At 48.7% G+C, this 17,917-nt stretch overlaps 1 protein-coding gene across 4 annotated transcripts in view; it reads right to left on the reverse strand.

The window, feature by feature from the left end:
• Positions 1–17,917, reverse strand: part of LOC139765540 (uncharacterized) — a 470,248-nt gene that overhangs the window by 305,993 nt on the left and 146,338 nt on the right. For 2 of the 4 annotated variants that reach the window (XM_071693088.1, XM_071693069.1), the window contains exon 1: positions 12,182–12,626. The exons of 1 other annotated variant lie outside the window; for it this stretch is intronic. The gene's annotated coding sequence lies outside the window, so the exon portion shown is untranslated. Of the gene's footprint in view, positions 1–12,181; positions 12,628–17,917 lie in introns of those variants that run through there. One more of the 4 variants, XM_071693097.1, reaches the window with a different exon arrangement.

Below are 17,917 nucleotides of genomic sequence, written 5' to 3' on the forward strand. Positions count from 1 at the left end.
CTCCACCAGCACGAAAGTGGGAGATACATATACAGTCGGTTGGTTAGTTATTGGTGATGCTCACAGTACTAAGGCTGGAGCTGTTCCTACAGCGGTGGTCGGGCGCCCTTTCGGTGCGGTAGGCCGAAATGTAACCAGGAGACAAGGGATCTCAAGTCGGCACGGGATGACAAAGTGGCTTACTGGTGTAGAGGCTTCGTCCCATACTATAAGACTGAGGTCTTGTTGATATATGCACTCTGGAGGGGTCGGGGTGTTACGCACGCCCTGTGGTTGGTTGTGTGAGAGGGACCGAGGTTGATCCTTCATGCCCTTGTTGATTAACCCCTGTTATGTGGTGAATAGGGAGAGGGAGAGACGAAGTAGGGGAGGCATGCGTGAGTCTGGGAAGAATGAGAGGTTGTGTTAAACGTTCTGAGGTGCAGCAGAGAGCCCAGGTGTCTTCGGAGGAACGAAGAATGACAAGAGACGATGGCTGGCAATATAGTCTTCCTCCCAGCTTTGCTTATGGTCCAGAGCGACACTGAAGACCCTAGAGGGGACTTGGGGTCTGGTGAGGCACTAGAGAAAGGCACAGGGTTGGAGTTGAGACAGATGTGTATGTGTGTTTATAGTCTTGGCTTGGTTGATGGTGAAGTGGTTGGTGATGGTCCATTTCTGAAGGTTGGCGAAGGTCTTATGGAGGCCACTGTGGTCCGAAAAAAAAACACTGTTACCAACGTTGATAGTAAAGGTGCACTCGCTGACGTGCATCAGTTGAGCGGATGTGTCCCTCAGGTCTTCGTATAAAAAAAAAGGCTGACGACCGTAAAATGTCTGTGATTGTGCCCTGTGGAACGCCAAGGATGAGAGACTGAAATCCAATCCCTGGCCAAACCTCAGTGAGTTAGTCTACAAGCCATGAAATGAGACTTCTCCACAGCCTCATATTAATGGCTTTGTTGTCGATTACGCTACGCTTGTCCAGGTCAAACACTATGATGAAGTGGAAGCCAAGGAGGTGTTGCGTCTCTGGGAAACATTCAAGGGACTGGGTTGCAAAAGGAGGTGTTCGTAATGACGAAGTGTTGAGAGTCTTTTGGAACCTGCTAACGTGGACTTCGGTGCTCTAAGGAGGCTTCATAAGTCTCCTTATAGCACCGAAGTCCACGTCACCTATAGCCATCAGCCCAGTCCACAGGTAACTGGACATAAACAGAGACTACACATTCAAGGGTTCTCACCCTCCTCATTTCTCATGGTTTCTGTCCTCCGTGTTATGGGCATTACCTCTTGTTGAAGAGCCTCTGCAACATCGAAAAATGACCCTGTCTCTTTTCTTCTCTTTCCTCTTTTTTCAACAGCTTTTATATCCGTCTTTCTTCTGAATCGCGACAGGTAATTTGAATGTCTTCGTGCCCACTGACTGTGTTCTTCAATCCTCTATGTTTCTCTCTCATCTTATAACACCTCTCATGATCTCTTATTTGTTCCCTCAGTTTATAAGTATTTCTCACCTCAGCTGTGATAACATCGGCTCCCGTTGCTCAATAACTGACACTAATTCTTTCAGCCTTGTGGAGTCAGACGAACTAAGGCTGGGTGTCAGATGAACTATCCTTTATCACTGTCCTTGACTTCTCTATTGGTTTCCTCTCTATCCTTTATACGACACACGTGAACCCTTATCCACCGACCCTCCGTGCTAGTGATCTAGCCACTACAATTTCATCTTGGTATTTTCCTTAGCTTGAGCCCAATTCTGTTGGGAAATCAACTTAAAAAAAAATCTCACCTTGCTTGGTGTGTGTGTGTGTGTGCGTGTGTGTGTGTGTGTGCTTAGGCGGTGAGACAGTCTCCTTAACAACCCATTTTTTATATTCTCACTTTCGTTTTGATTATTTTTCTCTGTATATTTTCAGCCTTTGGCTTCAGTTAGTTATCACTATTTCATATTTTCCCAAAGCGTAATGTCATGTAGAACTCGTTTTCATGACACACACACACACACACACACACACACACACACACACACACACACACACACACACACACACACACACACACACACACTTGAGCTTATTGCCAAACACCACTTTAGGAGAGACTCGTTAATTAGGTAGATGAGTTACTTACATAATTACCTAATTGTAACTACTCATTTACACTGTGCGGGAACGCATTTTTGCACGTCCTAGGACCCAAGAGAGGGACGGGAACGAGCCCAAACTTTCTATACCCTTGTATTCTGTCTGCAATTACCGTATCTTCAATCTATTCATTCCATTCATCCACCACTCCCACACTATAAAACTACCAGCTATTCTTCACGTCTTTTGAACGCTGTTTTTACCAGAGTGTGTGTGTGTGTGTGTGTGTGTGTGTGTGTGTGTGTGTGTGTGTGTGTGTGTGGAAGGTGGGTGGCTGGGAAGGAGTTGTGTGGTGGTGGTGGTGATCAGCGGGTGGCTGGGGGAGGTTGATGGTGGTGGTGGAGGTGGTGGTTTTAGTGATGATGGAGGCGTGTGGGTGCCGGGTGGTGGAGAGGCAGGTGGTTTGGAGGAGGGTTGGAGAGGCTGCTTGAAGAGTGGGGTGGGGGGGGGGGGCAGGGTTAGCCCGAGGAGTGTGGTGGTGGGTGGAGGAGTGTGGGGGTGGGTGGAGGTGGGCTGTGGGTGGGGTGTGGGGTTGTCCATTCATTCAGCGCGCGGACGTTGCTCCCTCCCAGCCCCAGGGAAGCCCCCTTCCCCCTCAATCCCAAGGGTCAGTCCCCTCCTAGCCCCCTGGGTCAGTCCCTATAGTCACTTCCTCCCTATGCCCCCAGGGTCAGCCCCCAGAGTCTCGTCCTCCCAGACCCCCTAGGGTCATTCTACCTCCCAGTCCACAAGGTCAGCCTCTATCCCATCCCAAAGGCCAGCATCCATCCCAGATCAGCCTCCCTCCTAGCCCTCAAAGGGGCAACCTTCCTCCTAGCTTCAAGTGCCTTTCCTGCGGCCCCCAAGGGGTAGGCTCTAGGCTCAAGGGGCCTGCCACAGTAATACTGGCAGTGACGCTGAAGAAGGCGGCGGAGGAGGTGGTGGCGACGAAGGTGGCAACAGAAGTAACGAGTGAAACATTGGGTTACAGTAAGACCTTACTGTCATTATGTTCCCCCGTCCCTTTCTTGGTCCGTTCCCGTCCCTCTTTTGGTCCGTTCCCGTCCCTCTCTTGGGTCCGTGCCCCTCCCTCTCTCGGGTGCGATCCCGTCCTTGGGTCTTGCTCCCGTCCCAACTGTCACTGAACGTCTCCCGACCCTGGCTCACGGTACCCGTTCACTGTCATCCGTCTTGTACAGTTCCGTCTACAAGGCCATAAGGCCATTACTCATCCAAAAACCTGAAGTCGAATGAGTGTAGTTTGAAATTCTCTCTCTCTCTACTCACTCTCTCTCTCTCTCTCTCTCTCTCTCTCTCTCTCTCTCTCTCTCTCTCTCTCTCTCTCTCTACCTCTCTTTTTCTATTGTCTTCATCCTGCTTTCCACTCTCCGCCTCTCTTCCTGCTCTCTATTCCCTCCCTCCTCCTCTTCCTCCTCCTCCCGGTACACCTGGGGGCGCCCCGGTACATCTACAGCAACACAGGCGGCCGGCCACTTTTTAGCCTTCTTGTTACTCTCAAGTTACGACCATCTAACAGCGCGCAGAGTAACGGGGCTCCTGATCCTTCAACAGGAGGTACCATGAGAAGGCAAGGGCAGGAGTGGCGGGTCCTCAAGGGCAGGAGTGGTGAGTCCTCAAGGGTAGGAGTGGCAGGTCCTCAAGGGTAGGAGTGGCAGGTCCTCAAGGGCAGGAGTGGTGAGTCCTCAAGGGCAGGAGTGGTGAGTCCTCAAGGGCAGGAGTGGTGAGTCCTCAAGGGTAGGAGTGGCAGGTCCTCAAGGGTAGGAAGTGCAGGGTCCATAAGGATAGGAAGTGCAGGGTCTTCAAGGGCAGGAGTGGTGAGTCCTCAAAGGTAGGAGTGGCAGGTCCTCAAGGGTAGGAAGTGCAGGGTCTTCAAGGGCAGGAGTGACGAGTCCTTAAGGGCAGGAGTGGTCAGTCCTCAAGGGCAGGATGTGGAGGGTCCTCAAGGGCAGGAGAGGTGGGTTCTCAAGGGCAGGAGTGGGCAGGATGTAGAGAGTTTTCAAGGGCAATAATGGTGAGTTCTCAAGGGCAGGAGAGGTGGGTTCTCAAGAGCAGTTGATCATCAACCAGGTACTACCAGGACACATCTCACATCTACCGAGCATTATAAGAATCTTATCCGCTGATGGCTATTATACATGTCTCATCTATCCACCTCAACTGCCCAGCATTATACGTCTCATCTACATTACAAATATAGACTTCACATCTACCAAGGGTTATACATCTCATCTACCAAGGGTTATACATCTCATCTACCAAGGGTTATACATCACATCTACCAAGGGTTATACATCACATCTACCAAGGGTTATACATCTCATCTACCAAGGGTCTTACATCTCATCTACCAAGGGTTATACATCTCATCTACCAAGGGTTATACATCACACTACCAAGGGTTATACATCTCATCTACCGAGCATAATTACACGTCTCATCAGCCTTGCAGGAAACACATTATAATAGTCCCATCGAATCTTTTACGGTACGTAAGAATGGTGTGTGTGTGTGTGTGTGTGTGTGTGTGTGTGTGTGTGTGTGTGTGTGTGTTTGTGTGTACTGGGGGTGGGGTAGTCCTGCCTGACCTCTCATGTACTACCAGTTACCAGCCACCATTACCAGTTGAGCTGCTAACGATCGTACCAGCTCCAAACGAGGTGGTGCTGCATACAGTCATCCACAGAGCATTATTATCAATATACAACTCAGTGACACAATGAGATCAATTCTTTTTTTTTTAAACTCTGAATCAGTTGACATATCTTGAGTTGCAAGTATTATATATGAGTCTTATGGAAAAATATCTATAAGTCTTAATCTAAATATCACTGTGTCTCCTCTAACTAGACTTTGTCTTATTCGTTACACGCCAAACGTGTGTTCATTTTACTCTCTCTCTCTCTCTCTCTCTCTCTCTCTCTCTCTCTCTCTCTCTCTCTCTCTCTCTCTCTCTCTCTCTCACACACACACATACACCACATAATACACACTCACCATCTGGACATCATTCGTGGAGTCTGATCTTGTGGACAGGGTGTCAGAGAGACAGACAGACAGACAATCTCTGGGTGTCAGACGAGGCAGACAGACCCTGGGTGTGTCACACACAATGCCAGACACAGATAAACCCTGAGTGTCAGTCAAGAATGTCAGAAAGACAGACAGACAGACTTTAGGTGTCACGTTAGCATCGCGTGTGCCAATGTGTATCGGTGCCATAATGAACTGCCACTTACCACACTGTCATTAAGCGGGTGATGGCTTTCAGTACGGTCTGGATAACTACCTAATAAGGGCACCTAACTAGCTAGGATGTGGTCGTCATGTATACGTACGGAGTGAGGCTCTCAATAACCTGACTGAGGTAAGAGGAAACACAGTGGCTTGGTCTCAGACCCAGCTGTGGTGGGAGAAGACCTCCCAAGTAATCGTAAGGTATACGTAAGGCAAGGTAAGGTCCAAGACCCAGCTGTGGGGGTAGAAGACCTTCCAAGTAATCGTAAGGTATACGTAAGGTAAGGTAAGGTCCCAGACCCAGCTGTGGGGGTAGAAGACCTCACAAACCATCGTAGGGTATCGTAAGGAAAGGTAAAAGTACCAGACCCATCTGTGGGGGTAGAAGACCTCACAAACCATCGTAAGGTATCGTAAGGTAAGGCAAAGTACCAGACCCAGCTGTGGGGGTAGAAGACCACACAAACCATTGTAAGGTATCGTAAGGTAAGGTAAAGTACCAGACCCAGCTGTTGGGGGGTAGAAGACCTCCCAAACCATCGTAAGGGATTCGTAAGGTAAGGTAAAGTACCAGACCCAGCTGCTGGGGGGTAGAAGACCTCACAAACCATCGTAAGGTATCGTAAGGCAAGGTAAGGTACCAGACCCAACTGTGGGGGTAGAAGACCTCCCAAATCATCGTAAGGTATAAGAAAGGTAAGGTAAAGTACCAGACCCAGCTGTGGGGGTAGAAGACCTCCCAAACCATCGTAAGGTATCGTAAGGCAAGGTAAGGTACCAGACCCAGCTGTGAGGTCACTCTGCCACCTGCCCAGTTCTACAATGCAGGTTTTTCGCTTCCTCCAGAAGTCTGAGGTAATGTCGTCTCATGCATCACCCTGATATCAATTTCTTGAGTAGGACGGTACGACCCTCGCCCTCGAGCACGATGGTTCGACCCTCGAGCACGATGGTTCGACCCTTGAGCACGACGGTACGACCCCTTGAGCACGATGGTTCGACCCCTCGAGCACGATGGGTCGACCCTCGAGCACGACGGTACGACCCTTGAGCACGATGGTTCGACCCTTGAGCACGACGGTTCGACCCATGAGCACGACGATACGACCCTTGAGCACGATGGTTGGACCCTCGAGCACGACGTTACGACCCTTGACCACAACAATACGACCACTGAGCACGACAAAGCGACCCTTTGATATCACGACGTATACTTCGTACTCAAGTGTCGTAACTCTTGTGCTCAAGAGGTTAAAACCACTAGCCCTATAAGCATTATATAAGTTTCTTATTAAGGACCTACTATCAATCAACAATTACTATAGACTCAACTAAATAAGACTCTTTGTGTTCTATGGGATATGAACGGAATATAACGTCATTCAATATCCTGAGCATTATTCATTTCTTACATACCATGTCACACACTTCTCGTCTACAGTATATTACAGATATAAACACCTAGATAAAGCATTATACTTATCTCCTTTACTGAACATCATATCTCATTTATCAGCAACATATATATATGTATCACATACATCTTACACACTTACCGCTGGCACAAATGAAGCATAATAAACCCCACTGTGTCCACATCATCACAAGAGCTTCATCAGTCTCAGCACCTTATCATACCCGTTCCCTTCCAGCATTATGGAACCCTCCCTCACGAGACATCATACCTTAGCATTAACTCGAGCCTCCTATTAAAGAAGAAAAAAAAACCCTTGCGTCTATACCTCGCCCTGGGAGCATTATAATCACCACCTACCAGCCCTAGACACGTTTGGTGAGTATTATAAGCCTCGGCGGCACTGTTTAATCCAACACGAGGTATCACCGCTTGCTCAGCCTTATAAAAAACGGTGAACAGGTTCGCCTCTGCCCCCGCGGGTGAGCGGCCCAACCCCCCCCTTCCAAACTGCAGATACGTACGTACCCCACCTGAACACCTCTGCTGTCTGGGGACGTATTACACACGATACGCAAACACTCCTTCCCCACCCTCCTCCCCCAAGCACACGCCTAGATCTCTCTCTCTCTCTCTCTCTCTCTCTCTCTCTCTCTCTCTCTCTCTCCTTCCCAGCGGCCACCTCTGCTGCACACCGCACGTTCATCCTGTTAGCGATGTCGCAAAAAAGAAAAAAAAATCTAACACTATCACATTAAGGGTCTCTCTCTCTCTCTCTCTCTCTCTCCCTCTCCCTCTCTCTCTCTCTCTCTCTCTCTCTCTCTCTCTCTCTTTTAACTCAGACCGTAGCGCCAGTATGCAAATAATCATAATAACACAATACGTAGTGGACACATGGCACCAGCCTTACTAGTATGACACATTACCCCAGCCTAAGTACGACACATTACACCAACCTTACAATTATGACACATTACCCCAACCTTACAAGTACGACACATTACACCAGCCTTACAAGTACTTCACAGAACGGACTGATCCACTGTATTCCAAGACTTGATACAGTCACAAAATTACAGGTCTGCTTTCATATGAATGTCGAGGATGCTGTGGCACCAAGAACCATGAGGAAGGCGAAAAGTTGAGGCCATGAGAAAGGCGAAAAGTTGAGGCCATGAGGAAGGCGAAAAGTTGAGGCCATGAGGAAGGCGAACAACTGAGTATATGTGTGAGGTACTCACACGAGCAGCCCTTCCAACCCTCCCAGTGGCGCCCTTCCAACTCTCCCAGTGGCAGAGTTGGCAGGGCCGTCAGTATACACACTCTGGGTTGTTTACAGTTTTGAAGATCCTGTGTATGTTCGAGGCTTCTGGCCAGCTTCTTGAGGAAGTGGTGATGAGAGAGGAACTGCCTGTTCTCAAGTGGGTAGTTAAGTATGGTAATTAGCTCCTGCTTCCTGATATTGTTCAAGTGATAGACTCCAAGAAAAAATAAAAAAAAAAAGACTGTCGTAAAAGTGAATGTTATTTGAATCTATTTGGAGTCAATTCTCTTTCGTGGCGTCACTGAGGACTGAGCAGACAAAGGTAAACAATCTCTATGTAACCTGATCTCTAGGGAACTCATCCAAACACATGTAAACAAAAAGGAGAACCTTCTTGTCGACAACCACCTACAGCAAACTGCCTGGGAGTTGTAGCTTACACTACAGAAAAAGAAAAACCCCCGACCCACATCCCTATACACAACTGGAAGCTGCTGTATACCCCGGTGCACATCCTGGTATCTGTAGAGGCCCTGTGGACCAGATGGCCTGTCAGCGGCCGACATCCTGGGAGAAACACAGTGATGGTTCCCATCCGCCTCAGTCAGCAAGGTTGGGTTTGTTTTCATCTAGGCACGGGTGGCCATGGCAAGCGGGTGGCGGCTGCCGAATTTTAAAGATCGCTGTGGAGACGTAATAGTGCGTACGGATGGATAACTCTCGGAAGAGGACGTGAAAAGAACCTCTACTCACTACACACATGCGACGAACAGGTAGCTCACCACACACACACGCACACTCTCACACACACACACACACACACACACACACGAATAGGAAACATCAGATATGCCTCACCACTTGGAGTCAATAAAAATTGATCATTTGAGCTTGAATTTGGTCAAAAAAAAAAAGATAATGATTAGTAGATCAGGCAAGGAACCAGACTCAAAAGAGGAGACACGTCATGGAGGCAAGAGAGATGAATAATGTCATTAGGAAAGAGGAAGTAGACAGCCACCACAGTCAGGGTACAGAATACTGTTTGGGAATTCTACGTAAAATCCACACGGAAGAGAGAGAGAGAGAGAGAGAGAGAGAGAGAGAGAGAGAGAGAGAGAGAGAGAGAGAGAGAGAGAGAGAGAGAGAGAGTCATCTACTGGGTCAAAAAAAAGACAAAAGAGCGTAAATAGAGATGTACTGTGTACGAGAGACATGTACACAACACACCAGCCAGCCAGCCAGCCAGGATTTGGAGGGCATAAGAGAGCCAGAAGTAAACGTCACAAAATAAGGAAGAAGCAACTGAGAAACTTGGAAAGGGGGAAAAAAAATTATATGATGTAGAGGAGGCAGGTGATGATCCAAAAATACTCCCATGATTTTTCTCAGACGTAAAGTGTCAATTAAGATCAGCTAATTGGGCAGTTGGGTTCTGGGGGAAAAAGAGATGTTGAAGATGATAAGAAAGTATTCGAGGAACTGACTGACTACCTTACTGACGACCTCAACTATGCATCTACGAAGGAATACAATAAGAAAACAGAGGAATACAAAGGACGTCCAATCCTTTACAGACCACTGGGTCTTTTCGAGGCTGTTCTCTCTCTCTTGAGAGTGGAAGGCATCAGAAACTCACAGAATACAGACAAGACAAAGACTGCCACCAGCCAATTGTCAATGGAAGACATTATAACCACAGTACCAGCGAGATGAGATGGGACGGGATGGAGGTTGGACTTGTTAAGCAATGATTTTTGCTGGAAAGGTCATCATCATACAGAAGGACACTGAAGAACTCATCCATATAAGGACGCGTGGATCTGATTGAGGATTTTCTTTTGTTTTCATGTTGGAGTCTCCAGTCACGCACCTAAGTCCACATCAAGGCCGGGTCTTAATTGAAATAGAGAGGTTAATGAAAGGGGGGGGGGGGGGAAGAAGAGACGATAGAAAGTATTGACATCCCTGGAAGACGGTATATTGCCACGGGAATGAAATAGAGCAAATATCGTGCCTATCTTTCCTTTTGAATCACATAAATATACCCTTACAATAGACCAGTCACTCTAACAAGCGTAGTATATAAAACAATGGGAAGAGATGATCACAGGGCAAACTCCCAAAGTGGAACACAACAAACATGAGATCAGAGAAGGGAGGTAATGAGAGACATGTCATTTAGACTCAGTGTGGGGGGGAATGAGCACCTCTTAAGACACAAAAGATGCATAGGTGGACTTTGTGTTTTCTTGAAGTGTTAGTAGGCACTTGCCAGCGTCCCACACTGAGTCTGTCAATGAAGCCGGAGTTTCAGAGAGGCATGAAGGAGGAGTGAAACTCCTTCGTTGGATCGAAAACCCATCTGAGTGGATGGGAGGGGAAGATACAGAGCCTTTCCTACAGTTGTTAGGGTCACTTGAAGCTGGACGAAGAGCTATATATATATATATATATATATATATATATATATATATATATATATATATATATATATATATATATATATATACATAACTTGCCAGTAAGACTACATTCATACCACAATATGAGTGAGGAAGACTGCAACATGGGACTTAAACCCACCGCTGTAGAGTTGCTGTGAATTTCAACCCACAAGCAAAGACAAAGCAACGAAGTCCGGAAACTGTGAAGGAAGGTCTCAATACGTCTACAATCTGGTAAGTCAACAAGTTGCATGAATGTCTGCGCCAGAGGCCCTTGCTGGTTGGGGGTCGACATTGTGCGCATCCTATCACCAAAACACTACAAGAGAAGAATGGTTAATGAGGCGAACTGTCTGTTGATTAATATAGGAATTGCAGTCAGGTATGTGGATAAGACATCTAATAAACTCCCCACAATTTATACTCGACATAAATTACAATGTTCTTCTCAGGTTCGGTCACCTCTCTTGAGGAAAACATGAACCACTGGTGACAGAAGTTCAGGAGAGGGCAAGAGAGAAAGAAAAAAGATTTAAGGTACCTAAAATTAAAGAGTTAAGCTACAAGGAGGGGTGGGTTAAAGGTCATACATCTACCTAGTATGGAGCAGCAAAGAATATAAGAGGGACGTCTTGATCACAGTCTCTTAGTCTCTCAATCAATTTAACAATGTTAACACTGAACAGTTCTTAGAAAGAGATACGAAGAAAGAATACTTTAAGGGATGTGAAGATATAATAACCTTTACAGCACCAGTAATGAGGATGAATGGAGTATTACACACGAAGAAATCGTGGACACCGACAACATATAGAAGTTTAAGACGTTATACGATGGTGAAGTATGCTCAAGAGATGGGTTTGGGGGAGGGCGGCCGCTGCGCCCTGAGAGTACAAAACTCCCTCCCGTACTGTACAAACAAGTGTCAACACACGCGTCCAACCGTATCTCCACTTGCTTGAACATGCCTGGGAGTCGTGGCGTCCCAGTCCACTCACGTCAGGACTGGCCTGGGTCCTGCCTGATCCCTGTGTGTCTGTGTGCGTGCCAGACACACACACACACACACACACAACCAGGCCACGTACGCATCCGCCACACGACCACCCCTGCAGCCTAGCTCATAAAGAAGAGGGAAAACTGTTGTCCCTCAGCGGTAATACTGTGATGATCAGCTGGACGGCCAGTGTGGGTGGTGGTGGTGGCGGTGGTGGTAGAAGCCTCTCTCTGCCCACACCCCCCGACCTGTGACTGGCTCACTCCCCCGCCACTGGCTGACACTCTCTCTCTCCCTGGGTCCAGCCCTGCACAAGCCCCTCGCCTCTGAGGGAGGAACCCAGTTGTCAGCTGAACTGAAAACCCCAATGGACGAGGGTAACAAGTAAGACTAGGATTGTTGCTGTGTCTATTCCTGACTTCAATGGCTACCCAAGTGTCCCTTCCAAGACGTCGTACTTCCTACTACGAATCACCAAATTTCCTTGAAAAAAAAAGAGAGAGAACGAATAGCTATGAAGAAATCCCTGTTACTTTCCCCAGACGTGAAGAAACGAGTACATAGAATGTATGTGCTTCCAGACGATGACAAGGGAGCAATCTCTCTCTCTCTCTCTCTCTCTCTCTCTCTCTCTCTCTCTCTCTCTCTCTCTCTCTCTCTCTCTCTCTCACACACACACACACACTAGGTACTCACCATTGTGCTGGGGATGAGCGTGCGCCAGCCATCTAACAAGAGCCGGGCGACCAAAGGTGTCGGCGCAGAAGGAACGTACCAACTCCTCCTGCCAGCGATGGTCGCTCCCTCCAGCCCAGCGCTCTCGGCTCCCCCTCACAGTCCACTACATACAATGGTTCCTGATCACCCCTGTAGCGCGCATTACGAAGTCTGCCAATTCATTGCAGATATGTAAAAAAAAAAAAAAAAGCACAGTAATCCCTCTCTCCACACACACACACACACACACACTCCCACACACTCGCTTAGAGTGTCATTAAAAAGTTTCACTCCTCCATGCCTGCAGGAGGTCAGTCCCTGGACAGTTGGTTCCGCACAGGACGGTGTTGGACGAGTGAAAACACGTGTGCACGTCCCTCCACTTGGCTCACAGCCACTCCCAAACACTCCGCCTTCCGAAAGAACACTGAAGGACGGACGTGTGGGCAACCCGTCCTGAGCTCTGGTTGCCAGTTACACATCACAAACATCACGGGATTTGTAGGGTTCTCAGTCACCTCCCCTTCTGTATGACTACTACCACCTCGTCGTACCGAGCGGCAGGGAATATACGACGATTAGTACGACCTCCACCATGGATGAAGGGGTCGTGAAGGCGAAGGGAACTGTAGATAAACATGAGCTGGCAACCGACTCGGCCCAGAGATCAGCTGACTGAGTCTGGGTAAAGACCCCTAGTGATGTAGGAAGCCAAGACGGACCCCTACCACGGACCAACCCGCCCCTACGGACCCCTACCACGGACCAACCCGCCCCTACAGGACGTGAGAACCAATACACACGAAACTTCTCCCACTACGAATGCGTGTGGTTACGTAACTGCACTCGGCGGTGAGTGTGGTGGGTGGCGAAGCCTGTAACATTCTCACTAAGCCCGAGGTGATTTCGTAGATTCGACCAGTATCTTTCGCGCCATTCTTTTGTTAAACAGAAAATCCGTTCTGCCCGAAGCCTGGCCATAAAAAGTCATCTATCCGCTCACTGACCATGTTAGTTTTGCCAATGCCTCAACATCTTACCCCCCTTTTTTTTTTGGTAATTCATTTTTTTCTTTCATTACTTCTGTAATAAATAGTCATAGTTCGTGAGTATGTTGTATTAGTCTGGTGTTACGAGAGGCGGGGATCATGTATGTGTGTATATATATATTCTCTCTCTCTCTCTCTCTCTCTCTCTCTCTCTCTCTCTCTCTCTCTCTCTCTCTCTCTCTCTCTCTCTCTCTCACACACACACACACACACACAGCCATGTGGTGGAGCTCCTCTCCCGTGCATGTCAGCCTGAAGCCCACTTACTTTCCTTCAGCAGACATTACATTCATCTCACACACCCCTACGTAAAATAAGAACCCTACCCCCTCCTCCACCTCCACCCCGGCTCCTCCACCACCTCGCCTCCCCCCTCCTCCACCTCCACCCCGGCTCCTCCACCACCTCGCCTCCCCCCTCCTCCACCTCCACCCCGGCTCCTCCACCAACTCGCCTCTCCCGACCCACCTTCACTTTCCTGACCAAGACATACGTGTTGCTACCACCTCCTCCTCCTCCTCCTCCTCCACCCAAGTCGTCCCTCTCCTCTCCTCAGCCACCCTCATTTCCTCTACAACCTCTCTCTCCTCTTTCCTCACTCTTCCTCACGTTTTCTTCTCAGACATTCGTCCGTTCTCTGCTCCCATTGGCAGACTTGTTCACTGTAAACCCATTTCGTGATAATATAGTGTCTCTTGGCCACCCTCTAACTCGTTGGTGATTATCGTTAAGGTTTTCTGTAAATTGATTGGTCGGTTGTTTGGGCTGTAGGCCTATCATCTGCCTGGTGTGATGACGGTCGTCAGCCACACCCGACGCCACCTTCAGCACCTTCTTCAGGTAGTAAGGATAAGACCACAGTCACAGTGTATATACGACCCATAAGTGTGTGTGTGTGTGTGTGTGTGTGTGTGCGTGTGTGCTGTATAATACACTCGAGCGTTGAACGTATTTACTGAAGTATTTCTTTTGTTTTTTTTTCTTGGCCTATTTCGTCATGTTGTTATGGTAGTTACCGATATTTTTCTTGTAATTGGCTGTTGGAGGTTTGTATGCTCGATGAAGGTGCGCGTTCATATGCACTTTGTTCGTATATATATATATATAGTGGTTTCCCTTGATATGGCCTACTGCTACAAAGTGCTTAATGGGAAAGCTCTACGTGTTCCGCCACGTCCATATACACTGCATTCCCAGGTTTCCCCCATATCTTTATTTTTCCCAGTTGAGTCTACAAACTACTGTCCATCTTTATGTCCTTCTGACATGGAGTGTTAGGTCTTCCTCACTAAGCCTATTCCGTTAGTCAGTGTTGTAACCCTTTGCCTTCCTACCCCACCCTAACCCCAAGCCCCAGCCCCAGCCCCCTCACTTCTCCCCCCCATCATCTGGTCTCCCTCAACCCTCGTCATCTTCGACTCTTCCCCTGAGTTCGAGCCTCGCCCTCACAACTCCTCGCCCCGCCGCCCCCCTAGGCCCGTCTCCATCCCTACCACCCTACCTCCCACACCACCATTAGCCTCCCACTGAGTTATCTATCATCCGATCACCTATCCCCCAGCCCATATATATATATATATATATATATATATATATATATATATATATATATATATATATATATATATATATATATATATATTCCTATGAGTCCACGGGGAAAATGAAACACGAAAAGCTCCCAAGTGCACTTTCGTGTAATAATCACATCATCAGGGGAGACACAAGAGAGAAATATAAAGTCAGTTGATATACATCGAAGAGACGAAGCTAGGACGCCATTTGGTAAACATATATATGTATATGTGTGTGTGTGTGTGTGTGTGTGTGTGTGTGTGTGTGTTATCCTTCCCTCTTCCTCCTCCTCCTCCTCCTACGCGAGTCCAGCCCAGCTCCTGCTTACATCTACGCCTCAGAGGCCTCCTGTCCATTTTGCCCCCGCAGCCCAAGCCCGCCGCTGCCGCCTCCTCCTCCTCCTACGCCTCCAACACACCCGTCGGGTCACGACGGCCCTGACTTACGACGGATATTAAGGTTCAGTAATGAGTAGTGGTTGTAGGAGAGAGAGAGAGAGAGAGAGAGAGAGAGAGAGAGAGAGAGAGAGAGAGAGAGAGAGAGAGAGGTGGAGCCTCCCTGCTGCCCGCGCCGGGCCAGCCAGCCACCCAGCCAGCCCCACTCCACTCACACCAACGCCGCCTCCTCCTCCTCTTCCTCCTCCTCCTCGGCCGTCGCTTCGTCAGGTAGGTTCTAAGGAAAATTCGAGTCTTCCCGGCACTTCAGTGACCAGTCAGTCTATCTACTACCCACTCTATCTATTACCCATTAATCATTCTGTACGAAAGAGCATGCAATATTCCCCCGCCCCCCCTTATGAAAGCATTCAATTATACAACTGAGTCATGTTTACACCGACGAAAAGAAAAGTCTGACAAGTGTAGGTCTTATCTCTCTCTCATTTAACCTTCAGACTGTGGTCGTAAAAGTTACGTCAGTCAAGGAATCATTCATAATTTTTACGACCAGTTCTAAATTCATGCGTGTGTGTGTGTGTGTGTGTGTGTGTGTGTGTTGTGTCGTCCACTTACTTTAAGACACCACTTACAGATGTTTTCTGTCCCCCGCAGGTGTTGACGACCCCTTGTTCTGGGTGATGGTACATCAGAGGTGGTGTGGGGGGTAGGGCGAGGTGGAGGAGGGAGTGACGGAGGGACGGGGTGTGTGCGTGGTCAGTCATAACACTGGAGCTGATCCAGTGTTTGGTTGGTTATCTCCCTGGCCTCCCAGGCCTAACGCCCATGGCTACCACACAACCTCGAGGTGAACCTGTCCCTCTTGAGTACGACGGTACGACCCTTGAGCACGATGGAACGACCCTTGAGCACGATGGAACGACCCTTGAGCACGACGGTACGACCCTTGAGCACGATGGAACGACCCTTGAGCACGACGGTACGATCCCTATGCATGACAGTATGATTCTTGAGTACGATGGTATGATCCTTGAGCACAACGGTACGACCTTTGAGCACGATGGTACGATCCTTTATCATGACGGTACGATTCTTGAGTACGATTGTACGATCCTTGAGCACGACGGTACGACCTTTGAGCACGATGGTACGATCCTTTATCATGACGGTACGATTCTTGAGTACGATGGTACGATCCTTGAGCACGACGGTACGACCCTTGAGCACGACGGTACGATCCCTATGCCTGACAGTACGATTCTTGAGTACGACGGTACGATCCTTGAGCACGACGGTACGATCCTTGAACACGACGGTACGATTCTTGAGCACGACGGTACGACCCTTGAACACGACGGTACGGCCCTTGTATATCCCTCCCCTCCCCAGACCCTCATCTCCACCACAGCCCTAACTTCCCCTGACCCCCACCTCCAGGATGGCTCACCCTTACCCAGATCCTCCCTCCCTGCACTGCCTACCCTTTTCTCGGCCCTTCCTCGAGCCCCCAACCCCAGCACGGACCTCCCCTACCCAAACCTCCACCCTTTGCATGGCCCTCCTCCCCTTCCCTCTCACCCACCTCGGTCCCTCCACCCTAAATAACCCATCTCTTTCCCAACCCTACCCTTGCATGGCCCTCCCCTCTCTAGTCCCTCACCTCTTGCACGGACCTCCCCTCTCCTCTCCGGTCGATCGAGCTGTGCTGGCCTGGTCTTTGACCTGGCTTGGCTGGTCTCTGACCTTGGTGGCCTGTGCAGGACAGTCGACACAAATACTTATTCATATAAACACTGAAAATGTATTCTTTTTTTCCTGGAAAGTACTACATAGGAAGAGTGTTCGAACCGTACTCTTCAGCCATACCCAACAAAGCCACTAAGTTTGTAAAATCAATCCTTGTTGGGGTTACGGACATGTTAGTTTCATTCCGGCTACAAAGATGTATATATACACACACCCAGACTTTGGCCTTATTAAGATACCAACACAACAACCTCCTTCTCCAAAAGCTGTGTCGTCTTGGAACCCACGTATTTCCCTACGGAGTGAGATCTAGGCGCGTTAAGCCTTGCAAGACGACTTCTGTGGACAGCCTAGGCCAGCCGGGCTGTTGAGACTATGAAGGGCATTTTGTTTGGGTCATGTCATGAACGTTAAGACCAGTGGTATAGATGAGGGTAGGAAAAACCCCCACATGATCTGAGCCATTGAGAGGGACGAGATACCATGTGTTCATCCACCCCTAGAGAGAGAGAGAGAGAGAGAGAGAGAGAGAGAGAGAGAGAGAGAGAGAGAGAGAGAGAGAGAGAGAGAGAGAGAGAGAGAGAGAGTTAATGAGATGGCCTTGATTACGGGCCCTCAGTTTCCCGTGCCATCCCACCTAACATATCTAAAAGAAAAGAGAAATCACACGGAGAACAACAATGGTTTGTACTCTCGACCAGCAAGAGGACCAGGGATGCGCCCCGTCCTGCTGACGCACGTCAACTGTAGCAAACGTCCGTACGAATCACAGTCACATCAGCGAACGTTGGGTCGCTGTCAGCCGCCTTCCAGCTCATGTCCTCTGCCTCGGGACTTCCCTCCACAGGAACTAGCGAGAGACTCCTGGATACTTCGAGGTGCTCCAATCACAAGAGAAAAAGAGGGAAATTTCCAAAAGAATCCAGTGCAGTGTTGCATCATCATCATCA

This window comes from Panulirus ornatus, chromosome 4, assembly GCF_036320965.1.
Source record: "Panulirus ornatus isolate Po-2019 chromosome 4, ASM3632096v1, whole genome shotgun sequence".
Lineage (NCBI taxonomy): Eukaryota > Metazoa > Arthropoda > Malacostraca > Decapoda > Palinuridae > Panulirus > Panulirus ornatus.